This window comes from Falco peregrinus, chromosome 17 (genome assembly GCF_023634155.1).
Source record: "Falco peregrinus isolate bFalPer1 chromosome 17, bFalPer1.pri, whole genome shotgun sequence".
NCBI lineage: Eukaryota > Metazoa > Chordata > Aves > Falconiformes > Falconidae > Falco > Falco peregrinus.
In genome coordinates, this window is record NC_073737.1 from 1806539 (window position 1) to 1830200 (window position 23662).

Genomic DNA, 23662 nt, shown 5'->3' on the forward strand with positions numbered 1-23662 from the left:
AAAGATTTTGTGGCCATCAGCTGATCATGGAAACTCAGATAACTCGCATCAGTTTTGCAGCAGGAAGAATTCGTGGGCCAGACAGTTCATGCTGCAGTTTGTGATGTGGCAAGGGGCCCTACTGCAGGAGAAACCTGGAGCTGGCAGATGTCCTGCAACCCTGTTGCAGAATCCAGCTTCCTTTGTTATGCTGCTGTTGCAAATCGGTGCTTTCACAGAAACCTGAGGTAGTCTGCTTCTGTGGGAGTGCCACATACCATTTGCTTTTCATTCTTTGTTTAAATCATTTTAGGCTTCTAGTTAGGAAACAGGCCTATAAGACTTACAGCAACCAATCTCCCACCACCAAGAGCAGATAGCTATGTAAAATTTACTGAGCGAATACTTCTTGGATTGCAAGCTTTTAAGGATAGGCAGCAGATACTCAAAGTCTCCAAAGGGATTTATAATGTTGCTAGTTTTGGTGATTCTATCAGTACAAGTCTCTCAATATTTACTGTTTGTTCTTAAGGCTGCATTTGTTGCAGAGATGTGATTACATGTGAATCTCAGCATTATACGCTTGTTTCTTTATGAAAAGTAATGTTTCTAACTTTTGTAGATTTAAAGGAAAAATGGGAGATGTGCTTTGCCTATACCCTGGGGCAAATAGAAAGAAATCTAAGCTGAAACTTTAAAGATATTCCATAAATTTAATCAGACTTTTACTGTATTTTGAGCTCTGCCTTTGACACACAATAGCCTTAGATGAGCTGTATGCTGCCTCTGTATCTCAGTTTCCCTGTCTTGATCGTGCCTGAGGCAGATTGCTGTCTTGATAGTACTGTGACCACTGCAGCGGAAAAGTTTTCTGTTTGTTATTAAAAGTCACTCAGATGTAAATTCCAAATTCCTAATGCTTTATGTATGTTTTAAAATCTGTACTGGGGGAATATGATTCCGAATCTCCCAGACTTGCTGTTTACCTCTGAGCTGTGATGGGACAGGGATGCAGCAGTGCCGTTTCAGCCATTTCCTCTCCTGCCAGAGCCAGAACTGCGTGTGTGTGCAGAAGCCGTTTCAGATATGTGCTCCCTTCGTTCATATTTCTGCTGCCTTACAGCCAAAGCAGGTCCACCTCCCGGCTGCTACTACCCAGCCTAGTAGTGCACTAAGCCACAGATCTTCTTTTACCCTCTGGCAGTCTAACTATCTTCTCTAATGTAATTAAAATGATAATTATTCCCTGTCCAGAACATTTCTCTTACTTATAGTCTGTGGAAGTATTAAAGTTGATTAAACACATATGCTGCTGGTAGATAGCTCCTCCAATCACATATGGAGTGATAAAGGGTTAGGTAAGGGAGGGCAAAATATAATGCAATACTCTGCTAATGCAAAAGAAAGGGCAACCGAAAAAAGCAGAGTCTGTAACAGTGGGAAAGCCTGCATTGAACAAAAAGACCTCTTTGCATAAGGTAGGGCTAGGGCAGTAGGGAGAACAAGCTATAGAAGTTTTGAGAGAGCTGGGAGAGCACTTCTTACCTCTTTACCTGGTACAGGTCAAATCTCTGCACCGCCAAAACTGATCGTTCAGCCAGGAGACAACCCTAATACTCTGCTCTCACCAGGTATTTGTGCAATTACTTTGCTTGTCTTCAGTTTGTGTGAGGTGCTCATGCTTAGTTTTGAGTGAAGTGCAAATGCAGAGAGGTGGCATACATAGGCGTATGCCAGATAGATCTGATCTGTCCATCTGTCCATATTTGTCTATGTATCCATATGCCTAGCCATGTATTTATTCCTATAATTATTTGCTTTTCCTTTACATATGTCTTCTCTCAATCTTAATAGAACAAATGGAATCAGAGAGGCAATATTATTAACAATTATTTCCTGGTGTGTTTTCCTGCACACTGAAATCAATTAAGCAAGGTCTGAGGTGTGTGGAGATATATGTATATAAAAATAAAAATACCACCTTAACCAATAGGTGGCTTAGGGCTGAGAGCAGTTGGTGTTGGCACCAAGGGGCCCTGATGCTATGATATTTTTCCCCTTAGGAGTACCTGCGTGGGCACTGGTACGGGAGCAACGCACCCATCTCAGGCGCTGCACTGTCCCAAGCACCCATATGCTATGAGTAAGCGACCGTGGGAACCCATGGCAGTTTGGGGCCTGAAAAACACTATGGAGGAAAGCTTGCAGGCTTTTATGGATAAAAAGAAATTCGGTTTCCAAGGCTTTCAAAGAATTTTAACTACTGTGAAAACTAATACAAAGCAAAGCTCATTCCCTGATTTCAGACTAGACACAAACTGCTGAAGGTGGCCATCTTCCTCACCACAAACAAGTGTATCTTTACCTTAAAAGTATTAGTAAGACTGCGAGGAGAAAGGGACAGAAATAGCACTTGCTTTCACAGTGTAATTGCCTATATTCCATCTGGGGAAGATGTGTACGTTTTCTAATTTGCAGAAGTCACAAGCTAAAAAGCTTTAAAATGTACTTCCCCCACCCTCCCCATTTTCCTCCCATGGAAAAAATGCTGAGGTAGACTTTTCTTTCTCTGTAAACAGGATGCATTTTATCATTGTGGTAGGTACACTGCAAACCATTACAAAGAAAAGAGAGTGGAAGTCAGAGGGGGAGAGAGAGAGAATGACAAAAGCTTCACAGATTGAATTTGCTCCCCTGTATACTGGAGAGAAAGAATAGGACCATGTTGGTATGGAATGAGGTCTTTGATCACATGAAAAAGTGGAGGAAGCTGCAGAGGTAGGGGCAATTTTTGAATAACTAAAAATTTTTTCTGGTGCATACTCTTTGCTGATTTTATTCCTTTCTAATCACTGTCTCTGACTATTCACTTTGCTGCTGCTGTCAGCAAAGTTTTGTGGAAGGAACCCAGGATCCTTTTCTTGCTTCTTCAGTGACAAAGGTGCATTATTTGGGCTGCGTTATTTTGTAAGACTTTTTGTAATTTTGTAATTTCATAAGACTTATTTTTATAAGACTTCAGCTGCTGAAGGCAAAGGTTTACATTCACCCACTTTCTTGACACACACATTTTCTGCCTGCATAACCTTCTGTTAACCTGGCTGTACCTCAGGTCTGTTCACTTTTTAATATACACCTGCGTGATACCCTAGTACAAGGGTTAGGTTCAGAGTCTATAGCTGCAGCTGTAAATAACAGAAATATCTGGCTCTTACTGCCAGAAAATATTCTACCATGAGGATTCCCTTTTGCAGGGCTTCTTTTCCCTTTATTTAGGTTATGCCTTGACCACACATCCATGCCACAGAAAAAGCCATAGAGGATTTTTCCCCTAAGGGAGGCCATGGCTATCCATGAGAAACTCAAATCTAAGGATCCAGCCTATAACTTATTTGTACATCCAAGATGTCCAAGCCTGGGATGTAGTTCATGTGATCCTACCTTTGAACCAGTTCTGTGTGCTCCTGCCCGCTCCAGTACTTTGCCCACTGGTGGTAGTGTCCCTCAATGCCTAAGACAGAGCCTTGCAGGGCATGTAGTATGGCTTTCTGACTCAGCCTTTGGATAAATTGAAAGCTCTTCATGACCATTTATCTTGCTCTGGTGCACGAATGGATGATGAGTAGACCCTGTTCTAGTTTGTCCTCTGCCCATCCATCATCCGCCCTGCCACCTGCTATCCTCTTAATGAAGGGAACAGAGACAGATGAGAGCTAGACAGACAAATGGACGAAGACTGACAAAGGGATGTGCTCCTGCGTTTCACTGCTCTCAGCACCATGTGAATAAGGGATTCATGGAGCTAACTGAACTACTTCCCCGTGATGGAAACTGTTCCAATTGGATTTTTTCTGTATTTTATTCTCTTGGGGATTTGCAGATAACACAGTTAAGTTGGGAACAGCATCTGTGCAGACAGACACAGCTGTAGGTAAAGCAGAAATCATTAACTAAGGGAATATTGGTGGGAACAACTGCTTCCATAGAACACTACCGTACTTTTGTGATATAACCTGCTACAACATGGCGCACACAAAGGGAAAAGGTGATGTCTCTGCACAAGTAGGAGAACCCTTTGGCTTCCTGCCACACTAATGTTTTATGAGGAACCCAACACAAAGGTGATTGATATCTGGGCAAGACTGCAGTGGCCTTTGGGTGAGGCTTATATTCACAGAGTAAGATATCTACAGCATTAATTGTACTTGGGACTTTTATGGCAAGTAGAACTTAAAGCAGTTTGCAAAAGCAGGCACTCTCTAGTATGCTATCCCTTGTGCTGCGTTGGTATGTCACCCTGTGCCTGCCAGTCATGCAATGGAGATAATAAAAAATTTATCTCTGGCAACTTTCTCATTTATGATCTTAGATTAACACTGCCTACAAGGAGGAACTCTACCCTTATATTTGACTGTTGTCAGAGAAACAGTGACGGAGTACTGGTTTCCTGACAGCCGCCTCTCTCCCAGAGAAACCACTACAGAGTTTCTTCTAAACCCAGAGAAGATTTGCTCCTATGCCAAGAGAACATATAAAAGGATGTGTAAGGGCACCATCTAGAGCCCCTGCTACAGTGGCATTAGCAAAGACATCCAACTGAAATGAATTGTAATGGAATTGCCATTTGTTTTAAGGAGGGAAAATGGAAATTCATTATCCTGCAGGAGGGTGAGGGGATACAAGCATATTCTTGCCCCAGATGCCAGTTTCAGCAAGCAGTGACACAAGCTGGGAGTAGAAGTTCCCAAACATTTACACAGATCCAGAAAGTTGCCTGGTTTGTCTCCATCCTGTAGTGACTGGCTTTCTTTTCTCCTAAGCTCATGCTCAGAGTTCCCTGCTAAAAACTACTGCTGCCCTCACCATTGCTAATGCATATTGACATCCTAGAGACTCTCCACCCTCGTTTAACTTGTCAGAAAATATTACTGTTGTAAGTACTGTTGATGCCATAAGTTATGTCTTATGTCACCTTTCGAGGGGTGAGAAAGGATGGAGGTGCAGTCTCTGAAGTTTCTTTGTTCAATGAGTTTTTGAACAAGGCAGAAGAAAATTGTTGGTGTCGTCGTCCCCCCCCCCCCCCCCCCTTTTTAAGCAAGTGTTTTGGTTACAGGAAACAAAATAATAGGTGCATAGCTTTTTGGTGTATACCCATTTCCTGGAAATACCTTGGATTTAAAAACCCTTGTTGCAACCTCACCGGGAGTTTTCATGCCCCTCCACATAACCTGAGGAGATACTGTGCCAGCTGCATGCAGGACTACCTTGTGTTTATCTTCCTGAGGTTAGTACCAAAAGGATATAGTAACTAGCATGGATGCTCAGGGATTTGAGAGAATGACCTGGTAAGAAGGCAGACGGCGTTACTGTGGTGCACGTACAACTCAGCTGCAGAATACCAGTGCGCTGCTTCCCAGCAAACAGCCCATTGCCACTGGCAGTTTGCTCTGTGGCATGGATGTGTGGTCAAGGCATAACCTAAAAGCAGTAAAAATTTGTTGCAACCTGCTGAGCCACCTGCGGATTGCAAAGCGTGCCTGCTTACATAAAAACCCAGACCTGATGAGAAGCTACTGCATCCAAGTTGTACTGGGTCTATTACAGACAGGTAGCTGACTCCCCCGGTAGAAGCAAAACACCCGATTACCTCTGGCATGGTGTTTGGCATATTCGCAGAGCCCCAGGAAACAAAAGAAAGACAGAGGGATGCACGATCAATAATTAATTGCCATACTCAGTGTTTTGCTGAGACACGATTACACTGTCCTAAAACTGCCTTTTCTTTTTCTCTTCTTGTTCAAGCTTTTTCAAGCTTTCTGTCCACCAAATCCTTTTTGGAGTGAGCATCATGGCCATGACTGTTTTCAGTCCTGACTGGGTACCAACGCTGTAATAAACACAAATATCTTCCAGGCCTCTGAGCACATCCAGTACAAAAGCCACATGAACACTAATTGTGTCCCTGTGTACTACTTCTGGATGCTGTACACAGGCAGCGATGAACTTACCAGCTTGTTTGGCACCATCCAGATGAAGCCAGTGTAGCGCCAGTTATGCCTCTGTACCTCCTTTGCCAGCAGATAATTAGACCAAGGTGTTCCTGGTAAACAATGTGATACTCACCTGATTTAGCAGGAGATACGAGTTATGTTCTTTGCAAGATTTGTGAACTTTTCAACCCACACAGATTCTCCCTCCACTTACATGAGGATAATGTCTGAACATCTCACCAGCATGAATGCTTTATGCTACTGATGCTGCCACCAGCTAAACAAGAATTATTCCCATTTTGTAGGAAGAACTGAATCACAGATGGATCAAATGACTGATCACAGGGAGTAGATGGTAGCACCAGGAAATGAATGTCATTCAGATGCCTATCAACTATTTTGATTAATCTCTCTGAATCTGGCTCTACACGTGGTTATTGGTGAGCTTTTAGGGGCTTTGCCTCAAAATCAAGAGAAGCTGGCAATTTTTCAGTGTTTCAGGGTAAAATCAGATGCCATTTGTCATTGGGTCCCTTTGTTTAATCACACAATAGGACTTTTTCAGCATTTAAGGACAGTAAATTCCTTTCACATTGTGTCCCACAAGCACAGAGGATAGAAAGAGGCAAATCTGCTATTGCCTTGAAGTGAATCTCTAGCCTACCCATCTTGCAGCACCAGAATATTTGAAGAGAACTGAAAGCTTGTTAAGATCAATGAAAACCAAGCACAGACAGGGGTAGGGAAGGCTGCAGTGATTTTAATATCATGTTATGAAGGAAAGAGAAAGGTGCCTTTCTGCTTCAGCTGGAGGCAGAATGGGAAAAGACAGCTCTCTCTCCTTCCCTAAACAAACCCATCTGCAACACTTCCAATTTGAATCCAAATAATATCTGAGGTTTGGGATTCAGCAGCAAACTAGCTTTGAGTCCTTAATCCCAGCGCCTGATGTTTGGGGGTGCTGGGATTTGGAGCTAATTAATTCAGCCACCTGTAATTTTTGTTCAGATGTGCTGTCTGCCTTTTCCTTAGATATATCATATGGTTTGGAAGGCAAACAACAGGCAATGCTGGCCTGAATCCTAATCCCCCTGTACTGCCCCCACCCCCACCCCCTTTTTTTAATCTTTCCCTTATTCTTTTTTTTTTTTTACACTTTTTCCTGTTTCTTCTTCTTTTCTTCCATCTTTCTCCTGCTGCTCTCTCCGTCTTCTGGGTCCTTACTCAAAAGAAGCCCAGCCGAAAAAAAAAAATATCTGACATTCAGTAAGTGATTCGGCTCCGCATGAACGGAACGGTCTTGTTCCCTACAGGGCTGTCTGCAGAATGTTGCTCCCAGTGCCCATCCCAGTCTCCCTGGCTGGTTACATCTAAGCACAGAAGATTCAGTGCTGAGTGTTCCTGTTGGGAGCAAGGCTTCAGGTGATAAATATTGCAAGATCTAGAAAACCCAGAAGTCCTGTCCTGGTTTCTTCCCCTTGGCAGCAAAAGGATGGAAGAAGAACAAAAAGATAATTAGTTTGGAGTTTTCAGAAATGAAATGGAAAAGGTTAGTTCATTCCCTTCTAATGCCAAGTGAAAGCTTGGGCTTAAACTATCCAAGCTGCAAGGTTCTGCCGCCAGTGAATGTGTCTGCTTGCTTGTTCACAAAACACCCTCTGCTTTTTTGTTCCTGTAAAAATAATGCCTTGCAATAACTAAAGCTGGAGTCAGTTTTCCCACATCTGTAGAGCCTGGAGCTGTGATTTTTTATGACTGCTTTTCATATTACATTAGCGCCAAGTGAGCCTGGGAGCCTCATTCTACTGGGTGCTGCACACACAGGCAGCAGGGAGGCAGCTGCAGCCCGAGCAGCTTGCAGCCCGAGGCCTCCGGCCAGAAACGAGCTCTCTGCAGCAGTTCTGGGCATTCATGCAGAAGCTTAATGGCTTCAGTGGGAGCGCCATACTGAGGAAAGGTGTCTCTTCAGATCTTATGCAGGCCCGGAGGCTAACGGGTACATGAAAAAATGAAGAGGGATGGAAGATGGCAGACCAACAGGAAGAAGGTAGTGTTGTTGTATTGCTTACCTTTACATCCAGCTTTTAGGTGCCTAATAGAGATGCACTAAACCAATCAACAGTTTTAAGGCTCACCTCATCCTCTGCCTGGCCAGTATGAGCAGGATTGTGAGTTTCTGAGCTAGTCTGTTTGTATTTCCAAATCCCCACCAGATTTACCTTGATTTTAGAAGGGAAAATGATCAGTCTTTGCAGGATTTCCTAGTTCAATCCTTGTTTTCCCAGGCTTTTAAGGATGGCTGGTAATAAAACTTCCCCTAAACCATGTTTGTCATTTCACTTTACATAAATCGGTAGCAAACTAGAGAAAATCCTACAACTGCAAGCCCTTTCACATGGTTTGGAGGTCTCTCTTGCAAATATGTCCTATTGCTCCTGCCTGATCTTAGGTGTGCCTGGTAGACTCAGGTGTATGAAAACCCTTCTTTGTCTCCTGCTACCTTAGCAAGCATCCGCTTATATTCTTGTCTCATGCAATTAGGCAGCAGAGCTGTAGTTTCTGGTGCTGGCAGCTGTTCATTAACATTGTCATCCATGCTTGGGTCTGTCTTGAGGACTCGGGTTGAAGCACTTTGATACTGGTATAGTCAGACTGCTAATGCATGCTACCACTGTTTCTCTTGCAGAAATCCTTCTTTTGAAGGTACAGAGAGGCCACCCAGGTTGTTTCGATTGAAGGTCAGGGGACATCTGCAAGTGGTAGCAACAAATAGGCCAAAAGGACCCTGGAGCTCACAGGCCATTGCTGTTTGAATGAGATAAAGTTATAACTATTTAACATTCCTGGGTGTGAAATTAGAATGATCACATAATCTCCTTAGTCTCTGACTACAGGTCCAGCATGGGAATATGAAACTTAATTGGTATTTTCTTATCAATACACTCAAGTTGAGGGATTAAGGATAAGACTTTTAATACAACCTGAATTTTTGGAAGATGCTTCTGATTTTAGTGTGATCAAAGAAGCATCACTGGTGCAGAGGGAGCCTGAAGAGAACATGTGCAGGAACATGAACATCAGTTCTCAGGGTGCACATACTCCGTACACATGATCCTACCCGTGCTGTTCTTCACCCACACGCCTAAGGTACAGGCTGTGCAAAATGTCTCAATCAGTAACACAGACAGGTAGGAAATGCAAATGCGTTGTTGGTTGGTCTCTAGGTAGTTTTTTAGGTATTTTTATTGGTATAACAGTGCTTTAAATGATGTTCCATAAAAAAGATCTGTGACCATGTGAATATATACACAAAGGACTCCTGTTGATTGCTCTGGTTTTATTTGCTGTATAAAGTTAAGGGCATGGTTAAAAACTTTGCTGAACAGTGATGATAAGATGAATCCCCTTAATGCATGCCAAAAGATGCATTACAACCACACAGCGCATCTCCTCTGTTGTCTCCTAAATACAGCGTCGTGAGTTACCGTGTTAATGCAAAACTCTTGCTGCCCTAACAAATAAAGAGTGGCAGGTATAATATACCATCAACCCAGTCCCAGAGCACCAGCTGCTGGCTTTGTCAGGGTGACCTGGAGCAACAACAGGATGTGTGAATTGGTGTATTTTCCTCCGATTAAGTGCAAGCTCAGGGCTCCTTGGAGTACATTAGTGTGCAGGAATGCCCTCTGTGTGAGACTGCCTGCCAGCACACATCCATGTCCGTCTTCATTTACAGTGAAAGGCAGAGGTTTGTACCTTCTGTGGTAGTAAATGGGCAAATAGGACTGCAATAACCAAATCTGCAGTTCTTTTCTGTTATGGGAGCTCTTCCTATTTGTTCCCTCCCTGTCAGCTCCAAGCTGCATTTCTCTCTTCATTATGTCAGCTATAACTATATATCTCAACCCTCCTTCCTGGCTCCCCCTTGTTCCCTAGAGCTTTTCTTGTGAAGTTCTTGTATTTCATTCTTTCTTAACTGCAGTGATGTCCTCTGCCTGACCATCAACCTTAGAAGTTGAATGGATATAAGGAAATACTGCTATATAGGGGGATATTTCCATCACCTTGCTCTCTAAAATGTCTGGGTTCAAAGCACGTCTCCATAGACTCATAGTTGCAAGACAAATTCCTCTCGTGAGCAATTCAGAGCCAGACCTAGCTTAGGAGCAGAAGCAGCTTGGAGTGAGGAGGAGCCGACCATATCAGTTTAATAATTATCCCTGTGTGAATGAGAACTTCTGTGCAGGCACCCCTGAGTGCAGAGATGATAAGACAATTGTATCGTAGCATATATACTCACTGGGCTGTGTCTTCTCTTTAAAACATTCAGTGTTGAAGGCAGTTTGAGACTGACAGAGCCATAGTCCAGATGGTGACCTAATCCAGCCTGTGAATTTCAGTGGGTCCTGCATTAGCATGAATTGGGCCTGATTTTCCTCTCACAGCACTGTATATCAGAAGTATTTACAGTTGTGTATTCCCACATTGTAACCAGCAGAAGAGCTGTACTTTATATTCTCAGCTTCAGTGGCTGAAAGGGTAGAAAGCGAAGAGGGTGTTTTATTCCTAGAACTCAAAGCATTTACCATTTTCTTCATTTTACAGATGGAGGTGGGGACACACGGAGGGGCATGACTGCATATTTTAAGGGTGTCATATATGAAGTCAGTAGTAATCTGGGAAGATTCTCATAAATCCCAAGACCAAGCAGTATTAGAGAGACCAGAGGAAACGCCTTGCAGAAAACTGCAAACACCTCCTTTCCATGGAGCCAGAATCCCATCAAACTCAGACAGCCACCAGTACTGTTCTTGGCACCATGGTGCCAAGTCTCCTGAAATTGCCATGCTGCTTAATCCTTCGTGCCTAGCATAACAAGATGCTTAATTAAATGTACCGTTTCCTCTTCCAAGTAACGTTTCAGGAGTAAATGGAACCCTTGGCCTCGATGAACAGGCCATTTTGTGTGTAGTTATTAGAGTCAGTTTGTGAAATGAGCTTGCTGTGCTGCAGAGATGGTTACGGCAATGCAGCTGTCAAAGACAGCGCTGGGATCGCAGAGGGCAGAGGTGAGGCCGCCCAGGGCAGCCTCCCTGCTCCGACAAGGTGCAGCCTGGAAAACCTCCAGTCCCGGGATACAATAGTGTCCCAGTCCAGCCCCGGTCACTCCGGTTGGAGCCTGACAAAGCAGGACTTTGTTACTCATGAGACCAGTAACAGGACATGTCACATCACTGTGCAGGGCTGCGTGAGCCCACCCAGGCTGTGCTGTCATCAGCCTCCTTTAAATTAACTTTCCTTCTCTGTGTGGGATAGCATCAAACTCCTGAAATTAGGAGCCTGGTGATACCTGGCTCCTTGGAGGGTGATACCTGTTTTTAGAGGTGAAGTGTACAACTGGTGAAAACTAAACCTGTGTGGGAAAACAACACCACGTCTCTGCACGGTGCAGAGCTGTCAGGTTATGCCTACAGCTGTAAGCGTGCTTTGCCCACGCTCGGGGCCAGCTGGATGTGAGCCAGGCCTCAAGTGGAAACCGTACAGAGGTACTGGTGCAGTGCCAGCACCGGGCTAGTAAACTCTTCTGAGAGGCTGGGAATTTTACGCTGGGCTCAGCATCGCTCTAAAACTGGTCCACCTCGTTTGGACTGGAGCTGGCTCACACCTGCCTGTAGCTGACCCTGTAGATACTCCTTTAAATCCATCATTTGCATGCTAGTTCTCTGCATAACGATGCATCTCACCCAGCATAATTACTGTCCAACTCGGTCCTTAAGGTCAGAAGCTGGTTCCGAGGAGTTAAAAGTATATCCGGGAAACTCTGGGTGAGCTGGTACGCACAGGCTCAGGCGCTATCTGGAATAGTTCAGTTCAGGAGGCTGCACTTAATTAAAACTGCAAAATGGAACAATTAGCTGAGACTTGAAGATTTCCTACAGCCTCAGCTGAGTGTAACGGGTGTTTTCTAATCTCTCTATTTATCTTATTGTTAATCTGTAGCTATCAATTAAAATAATTCTCCAAACTTTGATGGGTACATTTGGAAACTACTCAGATAACAACAGAATCATTTAACTTTTTGTTTGTGAAGCTTAATTTGCCTTTACTTTTTCCAGTGCTTGCCATTTTTAAAGGGAGTTTGTGCTTTGATCTCAGACCTGGTATGTTACGGAGGATGCAGCTGGGGTACCAATGCTGGCTAGGCTGGCAGAAAAGGCAGAAGTATAATTTATGGCAGTTTTCAGAAGCTGTAGTAACTGCCAGTCATGCTGATAGTTTTAGTCAGTTGTGGAAAACCATGCAGCAGAGTCTTGGGCCAGGAAAAAGCAGTTGAGGTATGGAGCCTTTGAAGTCTGAAAATTGATTTTCTTCAAAAGGAAAGAAGCTTCCTATCAGCTCACAGCTACAGTCATGGGCAGTGGTGGCTTTTTCCTGTAGTCACAGTTCAAATCCAGACTAAGAGTTAAAGAATAAATAGTGTGTAATGCTTAGTCAGTTACAAGGCATTACTTTAGGTCCATTTTCTGCTTGTCAGGCAGGGGGCATCTAATTGAATTGGCACTGGTGGGAAACTATATTGCCAGTTCAGGGTGTCACAAACTTCTGCTGATGCAAGGAAGCACAGCTCAGTAATTTTGCTAACATGTCACCCTGTCAGCGCATCCCAGGCCACCTTGCAGGGAGGCTCTCTGGGCCCGGGGAAGATTTAAGTCATGCCGTTCTGTCCTGGATCGCCCTGTTTGCCTTGTAACAGGGCTGGCAGTTCTGGTGCATGTGCATTTTGTTTTAATTCAATGTAGACACTGTTCTTTCAGGCCATTTCATGCAAATTGCTGGGCAGGCAGAAATAATCTGTATTGTCTGCTGGCCTCAGGCAGTGCTCAGAGCTGTAGCGCAGGGACAACAGCTCTCCCTCCCTGCCCCCTCTCAGTGGAGCCCTCCAGTTCCACCGTAGCATTTGATTCAATAATCATGAATATACTGTGGGAAGAGTTGACCTTTGCAGCGACCCTTCACGCACAAAGCTTGTGTTCTAGCTGAGAGCTGCATTTTTGTTTTTAGCATGAGTTTTAAGCACTCTAATTAAATCAGGGACCTGGTTTAATAATCCTAGTTGGCTCAGGCAGCTGAGACAATTCGTTCACAGTTGCTTTATTAATGCAGCAGTAATCTCCAGGTTGGGAGTTCACCTCTTTATTCATTCATCCAATTCTTTGGGAATGGGGAATGATTTTCAAAGCACCACATGCTCTGGCTGGGAAGGCCCAGCCTGCAGCCCAGTGCACAGAATTAAAGCACTTGCCCAAAGAGGGCAGAGAAGGATGGAGCAAGGAAACTGCACTGACAATTTTCCATCAGGCTTTCACATTTTGTATTTCCACATCACCCAGCATAGTTCAGGTCCATTAAGTCCTGAATCTAAGCTCCTGGGCACCCACTACAATTAATAAATCTATTGCCACCTGTCACCATGGTTTAGAGGCAAGCCTAGCAAAACACTGACCAGTTTTTGAGCTGAAAATCATATTGTTCTCTAAGTCGTAAGTATGTAGCTTGGACTACTGAGCTTCCTGTATGTGGCTTGGATTAGAATTTATTCTAGTATCCTCCCTGTAAAACTGTATATTCATCCGATGTCTGACGCAGTTTGCACACACTAGGATGTAAACCAGGAGCTGCTCAATTCAGATTGACAGCTACGCCACATAAAAATTGACATGAGCAAAAGGAGAATCAGTCCCCTGTGTATTTTCAAGGTGTAGAATGAAAAGCCTTTCAAAATGCTGCATAATATACAACATAGCAAGTATACAGGATGGTTTGATTTTTCTTGGTTCTCCAAAATATATAAGAGGATAGAGGTATAAAAAGAAAAAATATGCATTGCTCAATACATGGAAACTATATCATAGAGTGGTTCTAAGGCAGATATATTTTCTTAGATGACACTATTTTCTTAGTAAAATATCTGACATCTCAAGTGCTATAAATCATCATTGCTGTGTTGACACAAGTGAAGCTGCATTGATTTACACCAGCCAACGATCTGGCCTTTATTCATTATTGTGGCCTCAAATTAATCCCTCTGGAGAAAAACAGAGAAGTTTGGGAAGTTGGGCTAGTTTGTTGTGTATGTGTTTTCAGTCAAGACAACTTCCAGAAACTCAGATAAAGAAAAACATTCAAATGAGGCAAAGATGAGTAATTGACGATCACAACTGTGATTATAAGGTATAATTACAATTAGCTGCACAAGAGTGTTAATCATGAAAATAATTACATGTCAGCTGTTTCCAAAAGAAAAGAGAATGTAATTAAGTGGCTCAAATGGGTGACAAAAACATAGCACAGGAGTGACAGAGATGGTGTTGGCAGAAGGGGAGCAGGAGTGTGCTTTGAGGCAAAGTCCACTGGATATTTGCTATTGCCTCTCAAGCCTTTCCAAAGAAAGAAAAGCAGGGAGTCAAGCTCATAGCTCTAATAATGGGCTGTTTAGGTTGATTGAGCCAATTTTAATGCCACTAGAAAGGGGGAGAAAAGGAATCTCAGCATTACAGCTACTGGATTTCTCATCTCTGTTAGGTTAGGGCTGTCTTTTATTTCTTCTGCAGTGGAATTAAGATCAGGCCAGTCCTCAAGCCACCTCTCCTCTACTAGATGCTACTACCAAATGAAGCTTCTTGTTTTGTCCCACAAAATCAGGCTTGAGGCAGCCATGCAATTTTTAGAAGATATTTATACAGCAAGTCTTTTTTACTTTTCATGGGGTTGTTTTAGCTGGCTGTACTGGGAGCTTGCTTTTGGTCCTTTCCCTCTTTTTTGCTTAGACAGGCTACTTCTTGTTCTAACTGGTGTTGGGTGAATCAAATATTACAGCCTCCAGAGCAGGTCATTGTGCCACAGGATATCTGTCAGAAAACCCAACCGTCCATTCCCTTACACACACATCGTGAATTATAGAAAGCTCTCTTCAGGGAGTGAGGGTGGCAGGGTCCTGTAATTTATCTTGCATGAAATGAGCTTGTTTGAATGGACTGGAAAAGCCAAGCCATTAATTTAGAATAGCTTCTGGACTCTGCAGTGCAATTCCATTCTACATATCCACTACCATAAAAGTTATGAGATTTTAATACCCTTTCCTTTTTTTTTTTTTATTTTGTCCTCCTGCAGAGCCAGTGCTAGCTGCTTCAGTTGCATGCTTCTGAACGCTTCCTTCACCTCACCAGTCGTGTGTGAACAATTGAGTAAGTTTACTTAGTGTAAATCCTCTTCTTTAAACTCATTAAAGTGTGCCAAGCCTCTCCAAGAGTCATTTGACGAACTCCCCTGAGTAGCAAAGTAGTGTTTCTTATGATTATTATTGCTATTATTATTTTTCTCTCAGCTCCATCTGTAATGTAAACACTATTATGTTTTAATTATCTGTTTGAAAAGGAGATTTAAAAGTGAATCCCGCAGGAACCTGGCCAGCATACACAATAGAAACCCTCTCGAGAGTCACTCGGTAGGTGAAATCTCACATGGGAGGCACCAAAGATGCACTGGAAGGAACAGAGCTGAATGTCACGGCCATCCCATACCCACAGTCTTTTGTCCCATAGAAGTGGGACTGAAAGCTGATGGATCACTCCCCCCAAGAGGGTGTTTTTCCAGGTCTGTTCTCAGGTGTGTGTTAGGGGAAGGAAGGTGCTGACAAAAGGATGTTTCTCGACATTTGGTAAAGGGATTGTCACCCATTCAGCAGAGAAGGGACTCGGGAACTAAAGGAACATCATCGTAAAGACGAGGGAATGAAAATGTGTTGGTTGCCATGGTGCCTTGTCTCAGACAAGATGATAATAGCAAGTATGAGATCATGCAGACAGTGTACCTCTGCAGACCCCATACAGATCACCAGCTGGAGATCTGGTGTTCATGGCCAGCTTTTCAGATCCCTTTTTCCTCCCTTGCTCTTAAGCCAGCTCTGTCCTCTCCCCTGTTGTGCCCTACCTACAAAGGGAACTGGGAGTTGCTGCTCTTTGCTGGTTTTCCTCCCCTTTCTCATGCTTAGGACTGTGGTTTAGTGTGCAGGATCTGGCAGGAGGCACTTGGACTTACCCAAGTAAAGGAAATAGGAAGGATAAGTCATTAGGACAGGTGACCAAAGGGCGTGCAAATGTATTCATGAATTAAAAATGCTGCCAAAAGGAAAGGCACACCGAGGGAGTGAAGTCAGATCAAACCCAAGACAGGAATGAATTGTTGCAAAACCTGAAAAACATCTCTCTCTCACTTTTTAAGCTTGAAGTAAACTCAGCTTTGTGACCCCTTTTCACACCCCTTCATTGGTACGAATCTTTCTGCCAGTCCTCCTCCGCAATGTAATCACTCCACTGTTTAATGTTCTGCATTTTCCATTATCGCTAATCTCCTCAAATGAAAGGCAGGAACCCAGGCTGCTCCTCTGCCCGTGCCAGAGCCAATGTGCTAATTGCAGCCCTCCTGCCTGCCAGGACTGGGGGAGGTGGGTTCCCTCCCACACAGCAGTCTCCTCCTGACCACCCCCTGTGCTGACCACAGTGAAAGCACCTGTAGGGAGGACGGATAGCAATGCATAACAGTCTTCTGGACTGCAAAGCTCTTCTTCCCCTTCCCGTGCTCCAGAGAGGTCAGCAGCCCCCGAGAAGGTCCTGTAACATTATGACTTACGTGTGACCAGAACACCTTAAAACTAAAGGGTTCCCAGAAACTCGGAAGAGGCCCTCCTGCATCTGGCAAATCCACAAAGCTTTGAATTCCTCTGGGAGGAACGACACTGTGAAGATGTGAGATGAGAATATTAACACCCCCAAGGTTACCAAATAAAAAAAATTGATTTTTAATAACTCTAACCATCTCTTCAGCTTTCATTAGTCTCCTCTTTGGCTTTATAGTGCTGGGCATGAAGAATATGAGGATTTGAAGAATTAACTGAATTAATGAGGGCTGATTATTAATGTTCAGAGCTCAATAAAAAAGGGAGAGAGAGAAATAAAGCACAAAAAAATGAGCTGAAAATAAGGATAATCTTTCATTTCCCCCAAAATGAGGTACATTGAATTATTGCTATACTTAAAACTGAAGCACCAAAGGAATGGAAATAAATACCTCCCATTAGCTATTGGAGGACCTGTGAAATTTCCTGCAAGCAAATGTCCAAGTCAGGGGAAGAGGATGATAATGAGGAAACGGTATTGAAGACTGCCAGTGAGGCTTTGGGCAACTCCTTCTGGACCAGACTTTGAAAACCACTCAGCACTGTGGCCAGATCACCAGAGAACCCAGTGCCACTTCTGCCCCGCCCGCCGATTGTAGGGGATCCTGGAGTTGCGAGAACCTGGTCCATAATCACAATCTGTTTGGATGTTCAACTCCTCCAAAGGTTTTAGCATTCCATGTTGTAGAAGGCCTGCTCCTTTGCCACCTGTGAGTATCTGACCAGTAATTCATCTGCAATGAGAGTTGTACGGACAGAACTGTTAGTGCTCCGATGTGTTTAGGTTGCAAAATCTTCAAGAGGGGGATTGTTTCTGGAAGTCTGAACTCAGTCCAGGCCTACAGTCACAACTGTAGCACAGATATTGCTAACAGTAATCCCTGCCTTCCCTCTATCCCAAAGTCCTAACCAGCTTTGCCTTTACAAGCAAAGCAAAGCACTTAATTATCTGCATAGAAAGAAAGACAGAATTGACTGCCATTGCTCCTTCTCCATGGGTGGGATCGTCCAGGATTGTCAGGGCTAATGGTAATTGATGTTTCCTTTCACACCTGCTCTCTTTCCTGCTTTATTAAGCCTCTGCAAACACTGTGGTCTCTGGGGAAACAGTGGGAGTGGAGGAGGAAGCCTGTGGAAGAGAACAATTCCGGTTGTTCAGCACAGCGCTTTGCTAAATTGCATTCAGCCTCTTTTGCAGAGTAATAAAGTGTTGTCTGAAAGGCAGCATGGAGTTTTAATTTTCTCATTGTCAATGGATGCTGTAATCACGTAATTAACAAAGTGCGGGAGATAGTCATTTAAAGCAAGCCGAGAAAGCCAGGACATGAAGCAGATGCTTGGGGGAGTAGAACAACTTTTATTTGAGCTCTTCTAGACCTGGAGACCTTTTTAGTACTTGAAAGATGGAGGAATCGCATTTGGAAAACAGCAGTAGTTAAAAGGAGTGTGTGCTTCAGTCTGCTATTTTATCCCTGTACTAACTTAAAAATACAAGGGTTAAGCTTTCCCTGCATTGCCCCGATCTGAGAGTCTGGGGTACGCAGTGAGGGGTAGATCCTAACATCCAGCACTGGCTGCAGGGGACACTGATCGCTATGGTCCTACAGCCTTAAATCTCGTGCTGTTTTTTCTCCTGCAACTTCAAGGTTTCTCCCTACCCCAGCAGTCTTCACCATCTCTATTTTTCACAGCCACTGCACTTCTACCAACGTTTATGACGGGTTGGACAGAGCCCTGACTGCTTTATATTACAATGACACCAGTGTTTCTTCTGCTGTGGTTTTGTGTTTTTTCTCAGAAGCAAGCAAAGGGCTTTTTGGACCAAATAGCAGCAGTGCCTCCCGCTCCTGACAGAGCTGTGAGGGTGTCGGGTTTGTCATGGCACCGGCACAGCCACAGCCACTACGTGTCATATCAGAGTAATCAACAATCTTTGGAGAGACAGCAGGCAGTGATGCGTAACCAGTAACTTCTCATACTCTCCGATTAGCAGTAGGCAGCTGATGACTTTTTCAAAGTAACTCTAATAACCCAGTGCCCAGACCGTAGGCACAAACGTGGCAGCTGCAGGCAGGCAGGTCCCGCTGGCGGCCCTGGAGCCGTCTGACAGAGGGCAATGGCTCCTGTGCCTCAGCCTTGGCCTGGGGGCAGAATTTCTAGAGCTGAAGTGAGTGCAGTGGTCTCTCCTCCGTCCCGCACCGACTCACCTCATGGCTTCGGCAAGTGCCAAGACCACTCGAATGTTTCACCGCAGAGCTGCCTGCCTGCCTGCCTGCTGCCTAAACACCCTTGGGCTGCCGCAGCGCCCGGTGCCTGCTCGGCTGTGTGGATGCCGAGCGTGGACCAGGTCTTGCAGCTGCTGAAGACGAGACCAATTCTGTCACTGCGTCTCTGCTCTGCAGTGCCCTTCCTCGGTGTGGGCTGAGGGCTGGAGAGGATCAGCGCATGCTGTGCCCGGCAGCCTCCATAAAGCACCCTCTTCCTATCCTCCCTCTTTCTATTAATTTGTAGATATTGTAGGGTGAGGAAATGTAATCTGTCTGCACGGAAAACTTTCTTCCTCAGTGGCTGCTGACCAAAGAAAGAGACTGTCTGGAGGAAGCAGGGAGGTACTATTTTTTATGCAGGAAATGCCTCCCTAAGTCTGGGAACCCAGTAAACAATCACAGCAATGGAAGGATCCTGGAGATTTAGAGATGCAAGAGTGCTGACAGAGGCTAAGCTTGACCCATTTATCTCTCAGCCCCTCTCAGCATATTTAGCAGCAGCTAAGAAGCACCTCGCAAAATTGAAACCAGTGAATTTAAATGATAGCCTCTTCTGTTCTGGCTTTTTAATTTCACATCCCTTGGATACTCCCCTCCCCACTTTGAAATGCGGAGTCCTCTTTGTCTCCAGTGATATACTAGGTGTCCATCCCCACCTCCACACCGCTGAACTGGAAATTGTTTACAAAGTGGACATTACAGGTCTGCTGACTTTAATTAGGAGGAGATACCAGGTTACAGGTCACAGGCAGGGAGTGCAGACTTTGGGAGGAAGTGTGGCTTGAGGCCTTGGTTTATGGACCAAAGTGAGCTCAAGGAAACATTGCAGATAATCAAAGGGCACAGTGTTCCTCCAGATGTTTGCTGCTGTGAAGCTCCTTTAACTATCAGACCCCTTTTAAAGTACTTGTTTGCTTTATACCTCATTAACTGCTAGAGAAATCACCCAACAGAGCTCATAATTTTGTGCTCCTGACCTGTGGATGCTCTGTACTTATATGGCTTTGAAGAAACTGTCAGGATTGTGGTAGTATTTATAGTATGACTGTTTACAGACCCCAGCTGAGAACAAGACCTCAGTATGAGGCCTCATACTGTGGAAAATGTGTGAGGTATGAGCTTACGGGCTTAAAAGCTGAAGGGGCAAACAGGATTGCATAGGAGGTCGGTTCTGGAGAGTGATCCGGGTTTGACACCTTGGTAACAGGGCAACACATTGGTGACTGTCCATAAGCATCAGAATAGAATTGAATGGAGCTGTGCAGAATTCCAGTATCTTATCAAGGCTTCAAGGTGTACCAGGATTTAATCATAGAATGGGTTGGGCTGGAAGGGACCTTAAACATCATCTAGTTCCAGCCCCACTGCCACAGGCAGGGACCCCTCCCACCAGCCCAGGGTGCCCCCAGCCCTGTCCAGCCGGGCCCTGGGCACTGCCAGGGATGGGGCACCCACAGCTGCTCCGGACAGCCTGTGCCAGCACCTCACCACTCTCATAGTGAAGAATTTCTTCGTTATACCTAATCTAAATCTACCTCTTTCAGTTTAAAGCCATTACCCCTTGTTCTAGCACTACATGCCCTTGTAAAATTCCCTTTCCACCTTTTTGTAGGCCCCTGTAGGTACTGGGAGGCTGGTCTAAGGTCTCCCCAGAGCCTCCTCCAGGCTGAACAACCCCAGCTCTTGCAGCCTGTCCTCATAGCAGAGGTGCTCCAGCCCTCCCATCGTCTTCACGGCCCTCCTCTGGACTTGCTCCAACAGGTCCATGTCCTCCTTATGTTGGGGGCCCAGAGCTGAACACAGCACTGCAGGTGGGGTCTCACCAGAGCAGAGGGGGAGAATCCCCTCCCTCAACTGCTGGCTGCGCTTCTTTTGATGCAGCCCAGGATACAATTGGCTTTCTGGGCTGCAAGTGCACATTGCTGGATCATGTTGGGTTTCTCATCAGCCAGAGCCCCCAAGTCCTCCTCAGGGCTGCTGTCAGTGCATTCTCTGCCCAGCCTGTGTTTGTGCCTGGGACTGCATCCAGATTATATACAGGTTTGAGACAGAGACCGCTAATGGAACTGCCCCTACAGTTAGTGGAGGGAAGTAGTTGCAATTCTTGCATAAATCACCTCTAGCAGACGACGTTACTACCTACTTGATATTACACCCCTAAATAGTATGTGATGTGCATGCCTCACTGCTGTCTTGAACTTGGCCATCATAGTTGGTGGTTCACCTCTCAGTGCCTCAGTTAGCGTTTTGGGTGTAGGGCCAGGATCCAGACAAAGACCTCCAACACCTCATTTTTACCCATAACATCACCACATCTCTGCAAAATTGATGCTAGATTTGTACACAAGCACAAATGCACTGGCTTGGTGGAGTGACTCCCAGTTTGCGGGGAGTAAATAAAAGGAACATTATGTCTGTGCATGCTGCATGCAGTCCCTGTTAAGATTTTTTTAAGGACTGTCACTGTCTGCAGTCGTCCTTCCAGATGGGGGAATAGGAGACCTTGCTGGTAGCTACAGTGCTAGCAGCAGTGCAGAGCTTGTCTCATCTGCAAGTCACTGCCTGCACAGCCCGCAGCCACCCACAACAGTAATTATTCACAGCTCTTTAAATTCCTTTTGTACTGCTCCACTGCAATTTTAAATCACTCCATCAGTTGTGACAGTTTATGAGAGCTGATGTGGCTCATCCTCTGGAACAGACAAGCGTGCATAGAAGCAATTATTCCATAAACTCCATTTTATTTTTCACCCAGTGTCTTCCCTGATCCTTAAGCCATTAAATATCAGCTGCTTTTCCTTTTTTTCTTTTGCGTTTCCCTTGAGCAACTCCTGTCAGGAGGGCTGGAGCCCAAGTTATTTTTTTCATAACACCCCAGTGTGTTCACAGCTCCACCACTTCCTGACAAATGACAGGCTCCATATTGTGCCAGGGAAAGGTAAATTGTTAAGTGCATTTACTTCTGTTAACGCACTAGTCGACACAGTGCAGTCTCCTGTTTGAGCTGCCAGGCATCTGTATGATTTTTAAGCAGCTGTCACTTGGGTACCTTGGAAGGAAGAACGGCACTCTGAAAATTCAGAGATGCGGGGAAAGGTGTTTGCTTATGTAGCTCCTGTAAAATGATGAGCCCTATTAATTAATCACTCCTTTTTCAGAATAGGTGTCGGAATCAGACAAGAGCCAATCAGTAAACATGGGAGCAGGCGTATGGTTCAGGAGCAGTGCTGGAGGCAGCAGCAGGAAAACAGGACGAGGTGGAGAAGGAGCTGTGCTGGGATGATGGGATCACCCCCGCTGGGTGCGTTAGATTGCAGGATAAGCTGTCCCAGAGCTGAGCAAGGCCTTACAGGGGAGCTATACCGACTCTCCTTAGCTTACCCGCAGCAATGTGTAACAGGAATAGCCCTACTGCAAGTTAACAGGCTATCCCAATGTAAAAATCACTGAAGCCTAGAATTGTAAAATTAATTTAGGTGCCTAACAGGCATTGAAATCAACGGCAGTTAGATGCTGAAAATCCTTTAAAAACAACAGATCTTACTGAAAGCCAGTGAAGTCAGCGGAAGGATTCCTGCTGATTGCAACAGATACTCATCTAAGATGGAAATGTAAGACAGAATCAGAGAACGGTTTGATGTGGCCCTGTTGGTTTCTCTAATGTTACCCTACAGGTGGTCCCAGTCTCATGGCACGTCTGCACGAGCCAGGGCTCTTCTTCAAACAAAGGGGCATGTTCAGATGTAAAACTTGAGCAATAAATTGTTTCCAAATGCACAGCTAGGTCAAGGGAAGGAGTCAGCAATCCCTAGGCAGTTTTACGATCTAATTTAATTTCTCAAGTGTATCAGTCTGTGGTTCATATAGCTCCTGACATATGTACTTGGCTAAAACCTAGGAATAGGAATATGTGCTTGGCAGAATAACTCTGGACGCGACAGGAATATAGACTTTTATCAGCAGAATGAAATCATCAACCCTTTATTGGTTTGAATTGCTCACCTTCTCTCCTACAGAGTCAGATCTCCAGCTGATATCTATCAGCTAAGGACCTTCCTCATGGCACCATTATCAGCAGAGAGTAAAAATCTCTGTGCATTAATTGTCTAGGAGGAAGCATTTGCATCTGTGTGCACACTTGAATTTTGCCTGTAGGTGTGTCAGTTTTGTCTCCATTTAAAAAAGTCGCTGTATCAGCACAGCCAAAAGCAGAATTTGTGCCAGCAGCGTGGTTTGGAGCAGCAAACCAGACCAAGGTGTAAACATGGCCAGGGCTTTCTGTTCTCACATTCGTTTACAAAACTGTCCAAGGCAAGCCTGCATTTTGTTTGATATCCTCACTGCATTCAGAAACAGAGAGAATTATTTCAGGCTTTGTGTTGAGGGCTATTGTCCTCTTCTACTCCAGAAAACAGCTGTAATAGGCCACCCAAGTATCTGAGGAGAGGAATTAAGCTGCAAGGTGGCTGTTGAGGTCATGTAACACCATGAAAGCTGTAATTTCCCTGGGATTTATTTCCTACAGACAACTTGTGGTCTATGTGCAGTGAAAGCTAATTTAAACAAGAAGGATGAGTCTTACCAACACACCTTGATTGGCAATTGTGATAAATTCCTGCAATTACTATTAACTTCACATAAGGTTTTTGTTTGTTAAAGACGTTGCTGAAATGACAGCCCAGCAATGGAAT

The 23662-nt window shown here is 44.6% G+C and overlaps 1 protein-coding gene across 1 annotated transcript in view; it reads left to right on the forward strand.

Annotated features, from left to right (window-relative positions):
* Positions 1 to 2598: 2598 nt before the first annotated feature.
* DUSP26 (dual specificity phosphatase 26) overlaps positions 2599 to 23662 on the forward strand; it is a 41474-nt gene continuing 20410 nt past the window's right edge. Inside the window, 2 exon segments of the mRNA XM_027781111.2 lie at positions 2599 to 2757; positions 15141 to 15214. The gene's annotated coding sequence lies outside the window, so the exon portion shown is untranslated.